This window comes from Gossypium arboreum, chromosome 7 (assembly GCF_025698485.1).
Source record: "Gossypium arboreum isolate Shixiya-1 chromosome 7, ASM2569848v2, whole genome shotgun sequence".
NCBI lineage: Eukaryota > Viridiplantae > Streptophyta > Magnoliopsida > Malvales > Malvaceae > Gossypium > Gossypium arboreum.
The window spans coordinates 64073410-64091806 of record NC_069076.1 but is presented as its reverse complement, the minus strand read 5'-3'; the positions used below and the strand labels follow the sequence as shown (position 1 = coordinate 64091806).

Genomic DNA, 18397 nt, shown 5'->3' with positions numbered 1-18397 from the left:
GTGCTCGGTTAACGGAATTTGCACACACAGTGCCTCTAATCATTCGCACACGTAATGCCCATATTCATTCGTTATTACCCATTGAAAGGACTTAACCAAGTCTATAAAACATCATATATGTACACTTTTAAACATATCATCTCATTTAAGTTTGAATTCGTATAGAAATGAACACTTAAAATTTGCTCAAATTACCGGCACAAAGCCTACTAGGCACGAAGGCCCGAATACACGTCACCAGTATGATTGCTCTTCGGGGCCTAGCCCGGATACATCACTCTCAATTCTCATGTACATATACACATATAGCAATACACATTTGTATATCATTTACATTACTTGAATACAAACATAACATGCTTATCGACCATTCAACTTCCAGTTCCATAGCCACATACAAAAATCACATTTATAGTCACAACACTCTTTCAAAATTGCATCGCTTATACACTTAATTCAATCCAAATCGAAATTCAAATACGAGTACATGATACGTACCTGATCAACTTAATAATTTAGGCATATCTAAGTGAAGTTATATCACAAATTCTCATAGTCAGGAGCTTGCTACAGCTCGATCGGGATCAAGATTCATTACAATACAACAACCACATTTTAATAGTAAAAAATCATCACACTATCATTTTATCACTTTATGGCATGTATAGATAGACTCACGCGTGCTACGTTAGTCCTAGAATCGACTAAACCTTAGCTCTGATACCAATAAAATTGTAACACCCCGTACCCGAGTCCGCTGCCGGAGTCGGACACGAGGGGTTAACGGCTTAAACCATTCACTTTCACAGTCCATTTTAAAAATTTTCCAGGCAGTTGGCTAAATGCGTCACTGTCACTTTAAAAATCATATCTTGAGTTCCAAGACTCGAAAACCAGTTTCGTAATTTTTCCCTGAAACTAGACTCATATATGCATCTACAATTTTTTTTCTAGAATTATTGGTTAGGCAAATTAGTACAGTTTATTAGTCAAAGTCTCCCCTGTTACAGGGTGCGACTACACTGACCTTCATACATTACGACCTGGATATCTCCCTGTACAGGGCTTCAATACTGATGTCGTTTGTTTCTATAGAAACTAGACTCAAAGAGGAATCTATAAATATATGGCATGACTCCGAATTATCTCTGGTTAATTTACAATGAATTTTCAAAGTCGGAACAGGGAATCCAGAAACCGTTCTGGCCCTGTCTCACGAAAACTTAAATATCTCTTAACATACTGTTCATATGATCGTTTCGTTACTTTCCTATGAAAATAGATTCACCAAGGTTCGACTACATAATTTATTCACTATTTAATTCCCTTTCTACTATTTTTAGTGATTTTTCACATTCACATCACTGCTGCTACCAACATCTATTTTTAAGGTAAACTTTACCTATTTCATGATCCTCCATGGATCAACTAGAGTTTGTCATACATATACCAAAAGTGATCATGAATGACCATTCCATGGCTAACCGTTACCAACATTTCCATACCTCTTGACAAACAACATACAAACGATTATAAAGCTATGATCAAAGTATATCTAAGCCATTTTCGCATGGCTATCCAAATTTACACAAAACCGAAGGGTACATGACCTACAACAAAAGGGTAGTCCTATACATTAACCAAGATATCCTCTCACTACTAGTCTATTCTATACATGCCATAAGATATTCCAAAACATAGCAGTACCAAACAGTGGATAGTGATAGTGTGACTAGTTGCTGACGATCCCCGAGCCTGTAGCTTCCAAATGAGATCTATAAAACAGAGGAAACAAAGTACACGGAGTAAGCATTACAATGCTTAGTAAGTTTCAAGCAGTGTCAACAGATAACAATCAAGTTATAACATAGTTGTTCGTATTTTATTTCACTCTTCCTTCGGTATACCACCCTTTATCCGAATATGCACATCTCATCATAATCATAGGAATAGTCTCATAGATTGCTCTCGTATACATCACATAACTACCTTATGGTTTAGTTTAAATCAAGCTCACATATAAACTTGGAGTAAATACCTGTTTAACCTTTCGCATTGCGTATATTTATAAGCAATTCTTATTACGAAGTCTTACCGGACATAATCTCCACACGTAGTCATCGGGTCTTACCGGTCATAATCTCCACACGTAGTCATCGGGTCTCACCCGGAACATATTCCAAGTTTCATGTACATTTAATCACATGTTACAACATTCACATTAGCCATTCGGCTTTACCACATATGCATATCACACATATATTTTACATTAGCCATTAGGCCTTATCACATATATATACACTTTCACATTCACCACATCGGCCATTAGGCCTCATCACATATACATACACTTTCACATTCACCACATCGGCCATTAGGCCTTATCACATATACATACACTTTCACATTCATCACATTGGCCATACGGCCTTATCACACATATGCACTTTCACATTCATCACATTGGCCATTCGGCCTTATCACACATATATGTATATCATACATATTTCATATTTTTCTTGTACATCAATTTCAGCAATAGCTTATAAGCAACTCAAATAGTTTCATCGAAGTTTACAACAAAATCACATATTCACTACAAGCAGATTTCCTGACCAACAGTCACTAAGTTGTTTATAACTGGAGCTACAAAACTCAAAATCAATTGCCGTTAATTTTCCCCGAATGTAGACTCATGTATCTTTCACCCATAAAATTTTTGGAATTTTAGGTTTGGCCAATCAATACCAGATTTTTCTTAAAGTTTCCCCTGTTTCACTGTTTGACTAATCTGACCACTCTTCGCTACGAATCAAATTTTTCATTGTACAGAATTCATAATGTGTTCTATTTGATTCCATTTGAAACTAGACTCATTAAGGAGTCTAAGCATATAAATCTTATCTTATAACCATTTTTTACAAATTATAATGATTTTCCAAAAACAGAACAGGGATTTCGAGTCATTCCGACACTGTCCCGCACACTTTAAATATCTCTTTATAGGAAATTTCTTTGCTTCCACGGTCTCTTTTATCAGAAACTAGACCAACTAAGATTCGATTACATATCTTGTTCAGCCTATAATTTCAGACCAACAATTTATAGTGATTTTCTAAAATCACATTACTGCTGCTGTCCAAAGCAAATTATTACAATTTGCTCTTAAATTTCCAAGTCCAAACACCTATGAACTTACCATTTGAGTTTAAGACATATCATGGCCACATCATATCTTATCAAATCAACTCATTATGTCCTATTATGATTGAATTTACTCAACGATTGATCGCTTAAAACTTACCTCGGAAGTGGTCGACGATTAGATGTCCACGGCTATTCGTTTACTTTCTCTTTTCCCCTATCCGACTTTGATCCTCTTTGCTCTTAAGCTTAAGTAAAACAATAGATTGCTTAAGTACTTAACTAATATTATTCACTTAACAATCACATTTGGCAATCACCATTCAAATTCAACTCAATCACAACATGGCCGAATACACACTTCTCCTACTTCCATTCTAAATAAAAGTTTATCGAGCTTCCATCTTCATTTAACTATGTACCATTTAGAACTATCAATACTTTACACCCTTTTACAAATTATAATCAATTGCCAAATGCATCTTTGACAATTTAAACCACACAACTCAATTTCTTACAATTTAAGCTTAGAAATTTCTATTCATGTAAATTTTAGCAACATGGAGTCCATTAAACACTCCAAAATTTCATTTGAACAACAATTGTTCAACCTTCTAGCAAAATTTCAATCTGGACAGCAAGCATTATTTTCTTTTATTTCAAGCATGCAATGACCAATTTCTCCACATTTTACAAGACATTCAAATCAGCATTTACATGTTGGAACAATTTGTTTTCAAGCTGAAATTTCCAATAATCATTTATGCATTTAATTGTCAAATGGTTACGTCACTACTAACAATTGAAACTTAGTAAGATTAACATAATATTTTAGCTATTAAACTCAATTTATCAACCCCTAATCGGCATGAAAATAGAACCATTAATTTGTTCAAATTTTGGACAGATAACGAGGGCACAAAATTGGACGATAGTAATTTTTTTACAACTAATCTAAGAGCTTTTCTTTTCTACAACCCACATTCATGCCTTCCAACCACAATCCATCATCATTTTCTTTAAAACAAAGTTAAAGATAGAAGAGAGCTTGGAAAACTTACCAACTTAGGATACAACTCCTAAACAAGCTAAATCCTTAGTTTCCTTCAACATGCAAGTCGTCTCCATTTTTCTTTTGTTGCAGCCCTCTTCTTCTTCTTCGATGGATTACCGAGTTACTTGAAATTTCAGCTACCTAACTAGCTAAAATCATAGTTTTTCCTCCTTCTTGCCATCTTCTAAGCTAAAAATTAAAGCAACCCAACTTTCTTCTCCCTCCCCCAAGTCACGGCAATGGAGGAGCAAGGTGAGACAACTTTTTTTTTTTCATCACCCCTCTCTTTTCATTTCTTTAATACTAACCTCTTATTTTATTCTTTCTAACATAACACACTAACACAACATGTTTCCACCCATAGCATGGCCGGCCACTATGCTTAATTTTGGGTAATTTGCCATGCAAACCCATCTTTTTCACAACATGCATTATTAGGCCACTTTACATTTGCCTAGCACATTTCTAAATTTTCTCACATAAGTCCTATTTGATAAAATTCACTTACAATTAACAAAATTCAAACATGAAATTTTCACACATGCATATGTACATATAATGAGCATCAACTATAATGGTTAATTATTTTTATGACTCAGTTTTGTGGTCCCGAAACCACTTTCCGACTGGGGTCACTTTAGGGGTGTCACAGTTAATGTATAAGGGCCAAATTATGATTGTTTTTATATTATGGAATATTAAGGTTGCAATTTGGCCATAAATAGGAATTGGTGGCCGACCAATATGCATGGATTAATGACTTGAATTGTTTGTCATATTTTATGGCATTATGGTATACTTTAATATATGTTAATATATTATATTTAATAAAAGATGAAAGTGTTCATCTTTCTTTTATTTTATTTGGCGAAACTAAGAGAAAGAAAAGAAAGTTTCAGCTTTGATATTTTCGGTCCTTGCATGTTCAATTAGGTAAGTGATTTGAGTTTGGTTTTGTTAATTTTTACACTTTTGAGATAGTTGCTTTGAATACTATAAAGCCCATGCTTGAAATTTTGAAATTGATGATATATTCATGAAGTGTCATTGTTAATAGTTTGATAAAATTTACGTTTGATGTGAGAAAATAAAATAAATGTGTTAGATTAACCTTTTGGTATTGGGATTTTGGTAATTTTGAGCATTTAGGGTTAAATTGAAAAAAATACTAAATTGAAGGACTAGATTGTGAAATTAGTGAAATGGGAGGATTTATATAAGCTTAGTGAACATTCGCCCTAGCATTGTATATGCAAATTCTTCATATTTTGTGTTTTGAGAAAATTGGATTAAATTGTAAAAGTGCATAATATTAGGGGTAAATTGGTAAATTGCTCAATTATGTGTATTTGGACCTAAATGAAGGAAAGTCTATTTGAATGAGATTAATTTCAAATTTTAGATCAAGAACCAAAAGATCGGACGTGGATCGGGAAAATAAAAAAATCGTTGAGTAGTCGAATTCAACCGTCTGTCAAATCCGAGGTAAGTCGTTAAGCAAATATTTATTGTTGGTTTAAATAAATATAATTTATATATTTGTGTGAGCCGAGTTGAAATATATAAAATCTTGGTGTTGTCGAATGCAAATAGAAATAATAAATATGAAAATTTCACTAAGCATGCGAGTTTGGTTAATGAGCACTAAGTGTGCGAGTTTGATTATCGAGCACTAAGTGTGCGAAGGAAAATATTAAGCACTTAGTGTGCGATTTCATGGCTTTTCTAGTTAAACAATAGCACTAAGTGTACGAATACAACGGGTGAAGGAAAATGATCAGACGATCTAATTATCAAATGCAAGAGTAGTAGTGTAATATTTATGTTCGTAATAATGCAGGTACGTAATCAAACCTTTGTGGTTGATATTATTGAACTTGAAATTATATGGTGGGTAGTTATAAATATAATATGTATGATAGATTTGGAAAAATGAGAGATGGATGAGTTGAAAAGTATAAAATAAAATAAATAATAATAATAATAATAAAATGATATGATATATATATATAATAATGTTTGATTATTTATTTTATATATGAGTGAACATTCGACTAGGTATTAAATGGTAAGATGGGAAGTGTTAAGTAATTATTATTATTATTTTTAGAGTTTATGCATATTCGAACATGTTAGGGATTAAACTTGACTGATTGATATATATTGGTAGTTAAGTTTGGTTGAATATGTGATTTTAGTAGCAGGACTTGGTTACTCAAATTGAGTTTTTAATGTCTTTTAAATTGTTTAAATTGCTTATAACTTACTAAGCTAAAATAGCTTACTTTGAGAATGTGTTTACTTGTCTTAATTTTATAGATTTTGGACATTGTTACGTGCTCGGGATCATCGATGAAGCTCATCACACTATCGCTCTATATTTTGGTACTCTTGAAAGCTTAAGTTTAAACTTATGGCATGTATAAGCTATTCTATCTTTTGAATCCAATATGAATGAGAAGCTATTTAAGCCACGCGAAAATGGCTTAGTTATTATATGTTATGCTTGGTTTAAAATCTTCTTAGTTAGATGTTTTGATATGTTTGGTTTGATGGTTTAGTTGCGATTTTAATCCATTTGATAAATATAGATTATAATTTGCATAATTGATATATATATATATATATATATGTTCGGCTATAGGGTGTTAATTAATAGAACATATATACTTTTAAATTTGCACATATGTCATTGTTGATATATGAATCGATTGAGTTATATCAAGTTATTATGATATTTGGATGTATTAATATGCTATTATAGGATGTGAATTATTCTTAAGATATAATTGGTGTTTTAATTATGCGGTTATACTCTACAAATGATAGATGATATGGAAATTAATACACTAGTGGTTGGTATGTGTTCCTAAAATTAGTTATATTAAAATGGTCAAATGCTTATGGCTTTGTAATTAGCAAATAGACATGTTTGGTTTTAAATGAACTGCCAAGTATGTTTTATTTTATTTTTCTTTATAATATCAAATTTTAATGCTGTACATGATTTGAATAGTAAGCTATGTGAAATGTTTTATTTGGTTAAGTAGTACTTGTAAATAATTATGAAGTCAAAGGTTTAATATTTGATTTGAATTCGTTTGAACTTGGGGATTATAATTCGTGCATACAGTGTGATTAATAATTTATTATATCTTATTTTACGAATAAGATCTATAGAATTATGTGAATGTACGAATTCTATGTTTTTCTTCGGTAATACCTCGTAACCCCGCCGACGACGGACGTGAGTTAGGGGTGTTACATACCATGTTATATGCTTTTGATTTTGTATAAGTGTGTAAGAGATTAAGGTTGACCAAAGCTTGAAAAATAGCCTAGGTATATTCCACATAGGCAGAAACACGACCATGTGTGTCAGCCATGTATGGAACACGACTTTGGGACACGGGCGTGTGGAGCCTTAAAGCATGAAATTTCCAAGATTTTCGTAAGTTATCGGTTTAGTCCCGAACCCTTTCTAAAGTATGTTTTGGGCTTCGTAGACTCAAATAAGGGACTATGTGTAAGTGAATGAACATTTTGAAATATGAATGAAATTTTATGGCCCGTATTTTAGTTTAATGTTTGTATGTTTGTCCGGTAATGCCTCGTACCCTATCCCGGACTCAGGTACGGGTAACGGGTGTTACATTTAGGGTTTTAATGAAAAGAGGCTTTAGTTTTAAGAGAGTTTTAAGGTGTTTAGAGTGTTAGGATGTGTTTAAAGGGTGAGATAATGTATATTTAGATTTAAAAGTGAGTATTTTGACGGTTAAAATTGGGTAAAAATTAGGTTTAGTAAACCGGGTTGAGAAATCGAATCGAGTCAACCTTGCAAAAGATTGCAGCAATGTTACGACACAGGGGTTCCGTGTCGTGACATCCTTGCTAGATTACCGTTGTCACGACACTGGGGTTTGATGTCGTGACACACTCTGGACTTTTTAATTCTTGGGTATATTGTCTTCAATGTAATGACACACAAAGTCCATGTCATGACATCGAGATGATTTTCTCAATTTTTTCAGGTCTGCCCTTGGTGTTGTGACATGGGGTTACCGTATTGCGACACAAGCTCTATTTTTACCCAAAATTCCAATTTCTAGAGTGTTATAGTTTCAATATAGGTATTTTTACTAGTATTAATTTAATGCCTTTATCCAATTTTGAAATTGTAACACTCAGAAATTTTTGTTTTTACCCACAATTCCAATTTCTAGAGTGTTATATGGGTATTTTTAAGGTCTCTTAACCTGAGTTTTTCAAAAATGGATAAAGGAATTAAATTAATACTAACTCCTAGGTCACATAAAGCTTTATTAAAATGAATGCTCTCTACCTCTATGGGAATAGTAAAACTTCTCGGGTCTTTCAACTTTTGAGGAACCTTTTTCGAGATAATAGCACTATAAGAAGCGCTTATATTAACTTGTTCGCCTACCTTAAACTTCCAACGCCTAGACATAATTTCCTTTAAAAACTTGGTGTACTTAGGAACTTTCTCAATTAATTCATTTAAAGGTAGGTTAACATTTAATATTTTAAACAAGTTCAGAAAACTCACAAACTTGTCTTCATCCTGCTTTTGCTTTTCTTCTAGCCTTAAAGAGAATGTATCTTTGCAACGACAGAATCTTTAGTTGTTTCTTTCTCTGGTTCAACTATCAGTGCGACTACTTCCTCTGACTCCAGTTCATCTTCAAATTTTAGGTGTTTTTGATAAACCGTAATTTATACATATTTTTATCCCATGCTTAACACATTTATGGATGATTTCTCCTTAGATTTAGTGAATTCGATGCTCCTAATTCTTTAATTTCATGTTTTATACTTAGGTGAGCATAGGGGAGTAAAAAGAGCGAGAAATGGCCGAAAACGGAGAAAATGGACCCACATGGGAAATCAACATGGCCTGGACTTCCTCACACGGACGTTTCACACGGCTGGGTCTCTTTGGCAGGATTGAAGCAAGACTTACATGGGTAGACTACACGCCTGTGCCTATTCAACAATCTTGACTACGGGCTGGAGTAATCATACACGGGCGTGTCACACAGGCGTGTCCTTACGAGCCCAAGTATGACCCTATTCAGAAAAGGCCAATTTTGAGGGCTCTTAGGCATTCTAAAGCCTATTTAAACACCTGATGAGGCACTTAGGAAGGGGGACGCGGAGTAGGAAGCAAGAAATTACTTAAAGAAAGCCGATTGAACCATCTCAGAAGCCGGATTCATCATCAAGACTGAAGATCTCCCTTCAAGTTCCTTTAGGAGTTTTGGGTTTTCTTATGTTTTGTTATCTTTATGCTTTTGAGATGTTTTCTTTCATAAGTATGAACTAAACCCCCTAAATACCTAAGGGGAATGAAACCTAAGATGGATTTTGTTATTATTATCTGAATTGTATGATAAATATTTGACTTGTTCTTAATTATGTGTTCTTAATTCTTGTTTTAATATTCCAGGATATTGATTTGAGTTAATGCTCTTATTTAGAGGAGGAATAGACCCTGTCTAAGAGTAAATTTGTCATAATTAAGCGAAGTTGATTGCACGCCTAGAGATAGGGTGATAAGATTTTGCCGGATTAGGGTGAAACCTAATAAGGGGATCCATAGATCGAGTTAATGCAACACTAGGTCGTTAATTAGAAAGAGATTTCAATTAATCAACCTAGGGTTAGACGTTATTAGTCTCGAGAGAGATAATAATATAACTTAGGGATTTCTACAGATCAAGTCAAATGAATAAATCGTCTGATTCAGAGTCAAATAACAAGTGAATTCTAGGTGGATTTTTCTTTGGGTATTGTCTTGATCAATCGAGTTTTCCCAAAAGCTTTTGTCCAATTTTCTCTCTGTGCACTCTTAGTTTAGTTAATTAGTTTAGATAAACAAATCCCTTAATTTTTAGGTTAGATAATAAAAAGAAAGTAATTACTAGTACTCTTGGCTCCTTTGGGTTCGACAATCCGGTCTTGCTAAAGCTATACTACTGTTCGATAGGTACACTTGCCTTCATCGTGATAATAGTTAGTTTCAAGAACACTTAATTATAAATTTTTAAAACCTATCGCGAATACCACGTATCAAGTTTTTTGCGCCAGTTGCCAGGGAACTAGGATATTAGGAATACTCGATTTTTATTACTTTAGCCATTTTACTTTTTTTGCAATTTAAATTTTTATTTTCTTTTCTAATTCTTCATTTATTCTCTTCTAACAGGTTTTTCTAGTTTATGACCAGAAGAAACCAATCAGGACCATTACTGTTTGATAGTGAGATCGATCACACAGTTTGCAAAAACCGAAGAGAAATAAGGCAAAGCTTAAGATAAAAGAGGAAGAGCAAGAGGACGATATTTTAACCACAACCAAAGAGATGGCTGAAAACCAAGAAAATCCACTACCTCCTGCAATTGCTGCTAATCAGAATCCTGCTTCACGTACTATGTATGATTATGCTAAACCTTCTTTAACAGGAACTGAATCGAGCATAGTTAGGCCTGCTGTTGCTGCCAATAATTTTGAACAAAAACCTAAATCCATTTAAATGATCCAACAGTTTGTTCAGTTTGATGATTTGCAGGACGAGGATCCCAATGCTCACTTGGCAAATTTCTTAGAATTTTGAGACACTTTTAAAATCAATGGTGTTTCTGATGATGCCATTCACCTTAGGTTGTTTCCCTTTTCGTTAAGGAATAAGGCTAAACAATGGTTGAACTCGTTACCACGAGGGTCAATCACTACATGGGAACAAATGACCGAAAAGTTTTTATTAAAATATTTTCCGCTGGCTAAAACAACCAAATTACGTAATGATATCTCTTCTTTTAAGCAGATGGATTTAGAAACACTCTACAATGCATGAGAGAGATACAAGGATCTGTTGAGAAGGTGCCCTCACCATGGGTTACCACTCTGGCTACAGGTTCAAATGTTCCATAACGGCCTGAATCTTTTGACTCAACAGATGATCGACGTAGCTGCTGGCAAAACTATCAATAATAAGACACTTGAGGATGCTTATGAATTTGTGGAAGAGATGTCACTGAATAATTATTAGTGGCAAGTCATGAGGACAAAGCCAATAAAAGTAGCCGGTGTTTATAACGTCGATTCGGCCACCATGCTATCTAATCAGGTAGAACTCTTGAATAAGAAAATTGATGGTTTTCTTAGTTCTTCACAGGTTCACCCAGTAATGCAGTACGAAACAAGTGAAGGTGGATCAAGCAGTTCAAATTACCCACCCTGTGGTCACAACATGGAGAACGAGCAGTTAAATTACATGGGTAGTAATCCCAAAACTCAAAAGTAATCCTTATAGTAATACTTACAATGCAGGTTGGAGAAGCCACCAAATTTCTTATAGGGAGGCCAAGGGAATCAGTGACCACCACTACCTCCAGGCTTCCAACAACCACCCTACCAACAAGAGAAAAAGCCAAACCTTGAGGAGATGCTAACAAAATTCATCTCAGTGTCAGAAACTCGTTTTTAGAATACCGAGACAACACTTAAAAATCAACAAGCGTCGATCCAAAGGCTTGAAACTCAGATAGGTCAGCTCGCTAAATTGATATCTGAATGACCACAAGGTAGCCTGTCGAGTATCACTGAATCTAACCCAATAGAGCAAATCAATACAATTACCATTCAAGATAAGGAAGGGTTAGTTGCATCTGAACCAGAACAGAGGCAAGAAATTGTAGTAAGTAAAAGTAAGGGTGAGGTGGACCACAATGACTAGAAACTGGTAAGTAAAGAGTGCAAACCTCGTCTGCCATACCCAAACGTGACAAGGAAAGACCGCACAGAAAAAAAATTCGGTAAATTCCTTAAATTATTAAAGAATTTACATATTAACCTACTATTTATTGAAGCTCTTTTGTAGATGCCAAACGCAGTCAAATTCTTAAAAGAGCTTTTGACAAATAAGCGGAAGTTGGATAAGGCATCGTATGTGGAACTAAATGTGGTTTGCTCAGCCATACTATAGAATAAGTTGGCCAACAAATTAAAAGATCCAGGGAGTTTTACGATTCCCTGTTTAATTGGTAGCCTAGATGTAAATAATGCTTTGGCTGATTTAGGGGCTAGTATCAATGTCATGCCTTACAAAATGTTTAAGCAACTAGGTCTTGGGAAACCCAAACAAACTAGGATGAGTATTCAATTAGCTGATAAAACAATTAGATTTCCTAGGGGGATTATTGAAGATGTACTCGCTAAATTGACAAATTTATATTCCCAGTTGATTTCTTTGTTCTAGACATAGAAAATGATAGTAATGTTCCTTTAATTTTTGGGAGGCCCTTTTTAGCAATCGCTAGAACAATAATTAATGTTGGCACAGGTGAACTCACACTTCGTGTAGGAGACGAAACAATCACCCTTCAAGCTCGTAATTCGAGTAACACATCAAAAATTGAAGATGGTAGTATAAATCATTCTACTACAACTGACCATGTGGTGCAACCTACTTTGCAGGAAATAAGTTCGAAGAACCTACACGAGTCATGTTCAAGCAACAATAAAGGACCTATCTATGAAGAACGAAGGCTACAAATCGAGGAACTAGATGAATGGCGGATATAGAAATCGAGAACACCCGAAAAACTGAAACCGAGCCAGGACGAGCTCAATACATTACCAAATCAACTTAAGGTTGGAGAGAAAGTACTACTAGATGCAGCAGATCCTCGCATTACCACTTCTGAACCTAATGAAGAAATTCCTCTCACGGTACTCAGTATTTTCCCATATGGTACAGTCGAGGTAATTCACCTCAAATTCAGAACTTTTAAGGTAAACAATACTCGTCTTAAACCTTATATTGATAAAGTTAATCACAGGGATGAGGAGTGTAAACTCCTCAAGTCACCATGATCATACACCAGAGCGGTAAGTTAAGCTTAGACTATAAATAAGCGCTTCTCAAGAGGCAACCCGAGCACTGACAGTAATGATTTTTTTAAAATCTAGATTTTCACATCTAACCTGCTAACTGAGTCTTGAAACACAGGGTTTTCCCATCCACACGGCCAAGCACACGGGCGTGCCTTAGGCCGTGCTCACCCCACAGAAGGAGACACGGCCGTGCGATACGACCATGTAAAAATAGGGCAAAAATTTTTCCCCAACACGGGATGCCATAAGTTGCCACGGCCGTACGACATGGCCGTGGATGAAACTGCCAAACCCGTACCTTAAAACCATGGTTGAAACTGAGAATTTAACACAGGCGTGAGACACACCCATGCCATTCACCCGTGGTCGACACTGGCAAACTAACATGGGCGTGGGCTATTATACACAGGAGTGGGAGAAGCAACGAAGCAAGACACGGCCGTGTGCACCCACACGCCTAAGGAACACGGGCATGGGGCGAATGTTAGACGCGCCTAAATTTAAAAATTGTGAAACACACGGGTAAAAATTAGGGCACACGGCCTTGGCAAAATCTGTATAAACCCCTCACTGTTCATCATACCCTTCCCCAAAAATCCCTAACCCTAGCCACTGCAGCTCTATACGCCCTACTTGCCACGCCCGTGCATCGCTTATAACACTATTTCCGACGACCCAAGCTTCTCTCTTTTGCGCTTGTTTACTCTTTTCTCTCTATTTTCTTTAAATATTTTGCCTATTTCATCTTTTCTCTGATCCATTTGACTATTTTAAGTGAACATTCATAGTAGAATAATAGAAATACTCATGCTTATTATTAAAGAATTTTGTCATTTTTCATATTACATTCATCCATCTTTCTTGTTTTCATGGATTTTATGCTTACCCACATGCATTCATACATTAGATATTCTTGTCGTATTATTCTTATAGTCCTATTTTAATAACTTGATATATTTGCTTTAGTTGTTTTAGTTTTGTTCTCTTCATCTAATACGTGAGTCTCATGAAATATTCCTATTTAGTTTTGTGTTTCCATGCTATTTTTGGGGCGTATTGGTTGAATTTTGACTTTTCAATGTGGGTATACAATGTCATCCTCACATGGTAAGAACACTGCTGTCCCCGCCTCGAAGAAAAGGAAAGGAGCAACATCATCCTCGGGTCCTACCGCGGAGATTAGACACCCTTTCCTCGAGTTCCCCTTGGGACCCCAAGAGGAGCTATTTCAGATATTACGGGCCCGACCCCTAGGTGTGGGCTACTACATTGACTGGGCCGCACTTGAACAAATTCAAATGGCTGACGCGGTTCGAGCCTTCCTGACAACTGAACCGGTGGGGCTTTTCTTTGAGATCATCGAGCCGACATACCTTGAGCTCACGATGGAACTATGCTTGACCTTTCATATCCAAGTCGTCATGACAAACTTCGACGATCCTGGAACGGTCCAGTTCCGCCTTGATGGTCTAGTGCACCAGTTGAGCGTACCCGAGTTCGGGATTGCACTAGGGCTGTACACGTAGGAGTTCATGGACGACAATGAACTTGACACCCTCCACTGCCACATCCACTACTCTCCCTCAAAGTGTTGGAAGGACTTCGTCCCTGCCTCGGCCTCCTATGATCCTAGCCACTCTAAGGCATCAGCCTTCGCCCCATTCCTACGATACCTACACACTATCTTGGCCCACACTCTGACGGGACGACGAGAGAGCACCAGCGTCGTCAACACTCACGACACCTATTTCCTATGGAGCATGGCAAACGGGCACGTCTTCGACCTTGCCTATTTTATCTCCCTCGCCATCCGCCATCAGACGGAGTGACATAGGAGAGGGGTCACTCTATCGGGCCTTATGTGACTCGATTGGCTCAGCACTTTGGGCTCCTCAACACAGTAGCACAATCATCCTCCCTCACTCTCATCTCGAGCATGCTAAACATGAGGATGATCAAGAAAAAACGTGGCACCTACCCTCCTCAGTACCACCTCGTCCAGTCCACCAAGGAGGAGGACCCAGAGGACATTACTGATGATGTCCCTCCACGTCATGAGGACCTGCCGTCTCAGCCACCACCCATCCATCGTCTAGTTCATGCGACAGCTTCATACTCTGACATCTCTGAGCGCCTTACACGATTTGAGCAACAATGTTTTTAGCGCTTTGATCACACTGATGCGACTTTACATCAGATTTGTCAACATTTCCACATCTCATCGCCACCACCACCTCCGAACCATCTGGCGATGACGATGTTAAAAACTTTTTTTTTATTATTTTTATTTTCACTTTTATCTTTATTTATCTTATTTAAGTGCTTTTTTATTTCATTTTTTTATTTTAATTTTAGTTTTTATTATTTTTATTGAATAATTTATAGTTTCTGCTATTTCATTACGAGTAATTATGCTTCCTTATATTTACTAAAAGTTCCTGATTCTATCACAGTTATAAAAAGCTCCAAAGCTCATCATCGTATAAGAACTAAAAACTCCACTGGAAAACGTTCTCCACGACTGCCATGTCCTGCTCGACCACGACCATAGCTACCCCCAGATATAATATTCTTTTGGTACGGGACTTATGAACTAATGAACCTCTACCACCACCGGAGCATCCTCCTCCACTCTCATCATTGCCTTAGCTGATTATTCTCCATAACTCCAAATCAAGGAGTTCATTCATCATTCAGGAAGTTTCACTTCTCTCCCTATCTTATGATTATTTATCTATATTTTTTAATATATTTATCTTTGTACATTGAGGGCAATGTACATCTTAAGTGTGGGGGGTCTCTTATATCATCATTAGAAATCCCTGAATTTTATCTTATTCTAACATGAATCACTCATATCACTATTAGAATGAATTTTAATTAATTTATGATTTTTATTGATATGTCTTGAATTAAAAAATAGGCATTTATGGATTGATTGTTTAAACTTTAAGACATTAGGGAATCAAGCATGATAAGTTGATTTTTGAAGAATTATAAACTTTTAGTTGTTTCCCTAAGTTTAGATATTATTGTGAGTTGAAATTCACAAGTTTAAACATCAAAAAGCCATAATTTTTGTGAGATCTTGAGCCTTTAGAGCATATTTTATTTCTTTCATGCTCACTTCTATTATAAATGCGTCAGTACTTGATTATGCATGTCAAGACCACACCATTTGATTTGAAATGTCAAGATGATAAAGGCACTTAGGCTTAACCCACTCACTCCACAAAATCCTACCTTCATAATTAACCCTTAGTGAACCCTTTTGAGCCTAACAAACCATTAATTGATTTACCCTCAATATTAACCCATAATCCATTATTGTTGAAATCCCCTAATTTGATCCCTATTTTTATCGAGATTTGATTTGAACTAATTGCTTAGCTATGTTTTGCTCTTCTATCCATTTGACTTGTTCTTAAAAAAAAAATAATACTTCAACACATATTAGTAGTAATTCATCATTTTTGAGCTTGAGTGTTAATTCCATATTTTGAGAAGAATCTCACTTGTATTCAACTGATGACTGGTTATTTTTCTAGCTAGGTAATTTTTCAATTCAATCTCGATTCTAACCTTTTCTTTCAGCTTGTGACCACACCCCCTAACCAAAGCCACATTACAACCCTCTAAAAGACCTTTTTGATTGGTGTATCAGCTCAATTTATAGTGGTGGAGATTTGATTTTCAAACAAGCCTATGGCAATAGCTTTTCATATTGACTAATGAGTGCTTTAATTGATGTCCTTAAACACCTTGAGTGATTTGAATAAATCTTTAGTGAGGATGTTAAACTCTGAGATATTTTGATCAAAGGTAATCACTTAGATCAGGGGAGAAATTTATGTTTTCGTGATAAAATACTCAACTTGGAATGTTTGAAACTTTGATGTACTTTTAGTTGAATTTTCAATGTATGAATACTTATGGATTATTTTGAGATATTATTGATAGGGATTATAAATTGAGAAGAATTTATTTTGATTGTGAGTTGAGGATTCTGCTTGAGGACAAGCAAGCGCTTAAGTGTGGGGGTATTTGATAAACGTAATTTATACATATTTTTATCACATGCTTAACACATTTATGGATGATTTCTCCTTAGATTTGGTGAATTCGATGCTCCTAATTCTTTAATTTCATGTTTTATACTTAGATGAGCATAGGAGAGTAAAAAGAGTGAGAAACGGGCCGAAAACGGAGAAAATAGACCCACATAGGAAATCAACACGGCCTGGACTTCCTCACACGGTCGTGTCTCTTTGGCAGGATCGGAGTACGACTTACACGAGTAGACTACACGCCCGTGCCTATTCAACAGCCTTGACCACGGGCTGGAGTAATCGCACACAGGTGTGTCACACGGGCGTGTCCCTGCCGAGCCCAAGTATAACCCATTTCGAAAAAGGCCAATTTTGAGGGCTCTTAGGCATTTTAAAGCCTATTTAAACACCTGAGAAGGCACTTAGGAAGGGGGACGCGAAGTAGGAAGCAAGGAATTACTCAAGGAAAGTCGATTGATCCATCTCAGAAGCCGGATTCATCATCAAGACTGAAGATCTCCCTTCAAGTTCCTTCAGGAGTTTTGGGTTTTCTTATGTTTTATTATCTTTATGCTTTTGAGATGTTTTCTTTCATAAGTATGAACTAAACCCCCTAAATACCTAAGGGGAATGAAACCTAAGACGGTTTTTGTTATTATTATTTAAATTGTATGATAAATATTTGACTTGTTTTTAATTATGTGTTCTTAATTCTTGTTTTAATATTCCAAGATATTGATTCGAGTTAATGCTCTTATTTAGAGGAGGAATAGACCCTGTCTAAGAGTAAATTTGTCATAATTAAGCAGAGTTGATTGCACGCCTAGAGATAGGGTGATAAGATTTTGCCGAATTAGGGTGAAACCTAATAAGGGGATCTATAGATTGAGTTAATGCAACACTAGGGCATTAATTAGAAAGAGATTTCAATTAATCAACATAGGGTTGACATTATTAGTCTCGAGAGAGATAATAATATAACTTAGAGATTTCTACGGATCAAGTCAAATGAATAAATCGTCTGATTTAGAGTCAAATAACAAGTGAAGTCTAGGTGGATTTTTCCTTGGGTATTGACTTAATCAATCGAGTTTTCCCAAAAGCTTTTTTCTAATTTTCTCTCTGTTCACTCTTAGTTTAGTTAATTAGTTTAGATAAAAAAAATCCTTAATTTTTAGGCTAGATAATAAAAAGAAAGTAATTACTAGTACTCTTGGTTCCTTTGGGTTCGACA

At 35.8% G+C, this 18397-nt stretch overlaps 1 non-coding gene across 1 annotated transcript; it reads right to left on the bottom strand.

Annotated features, from left to right (window-relative positions):
- Positions 1-11009: 11009 nt before the first annotated feature.
- LOC128296158 (small nucleolar RNA R71) lies at positions 11010-11116 on the bottom strand. The gene has a single exon (XR_008286706.1). It is a non-coding gene; the product is annotated as a small nucleolar RNA R71 (small nucleolar RNA).
- Between the last annotated feature and the right edge of the window lie 7281 nt (positions 11117-18397).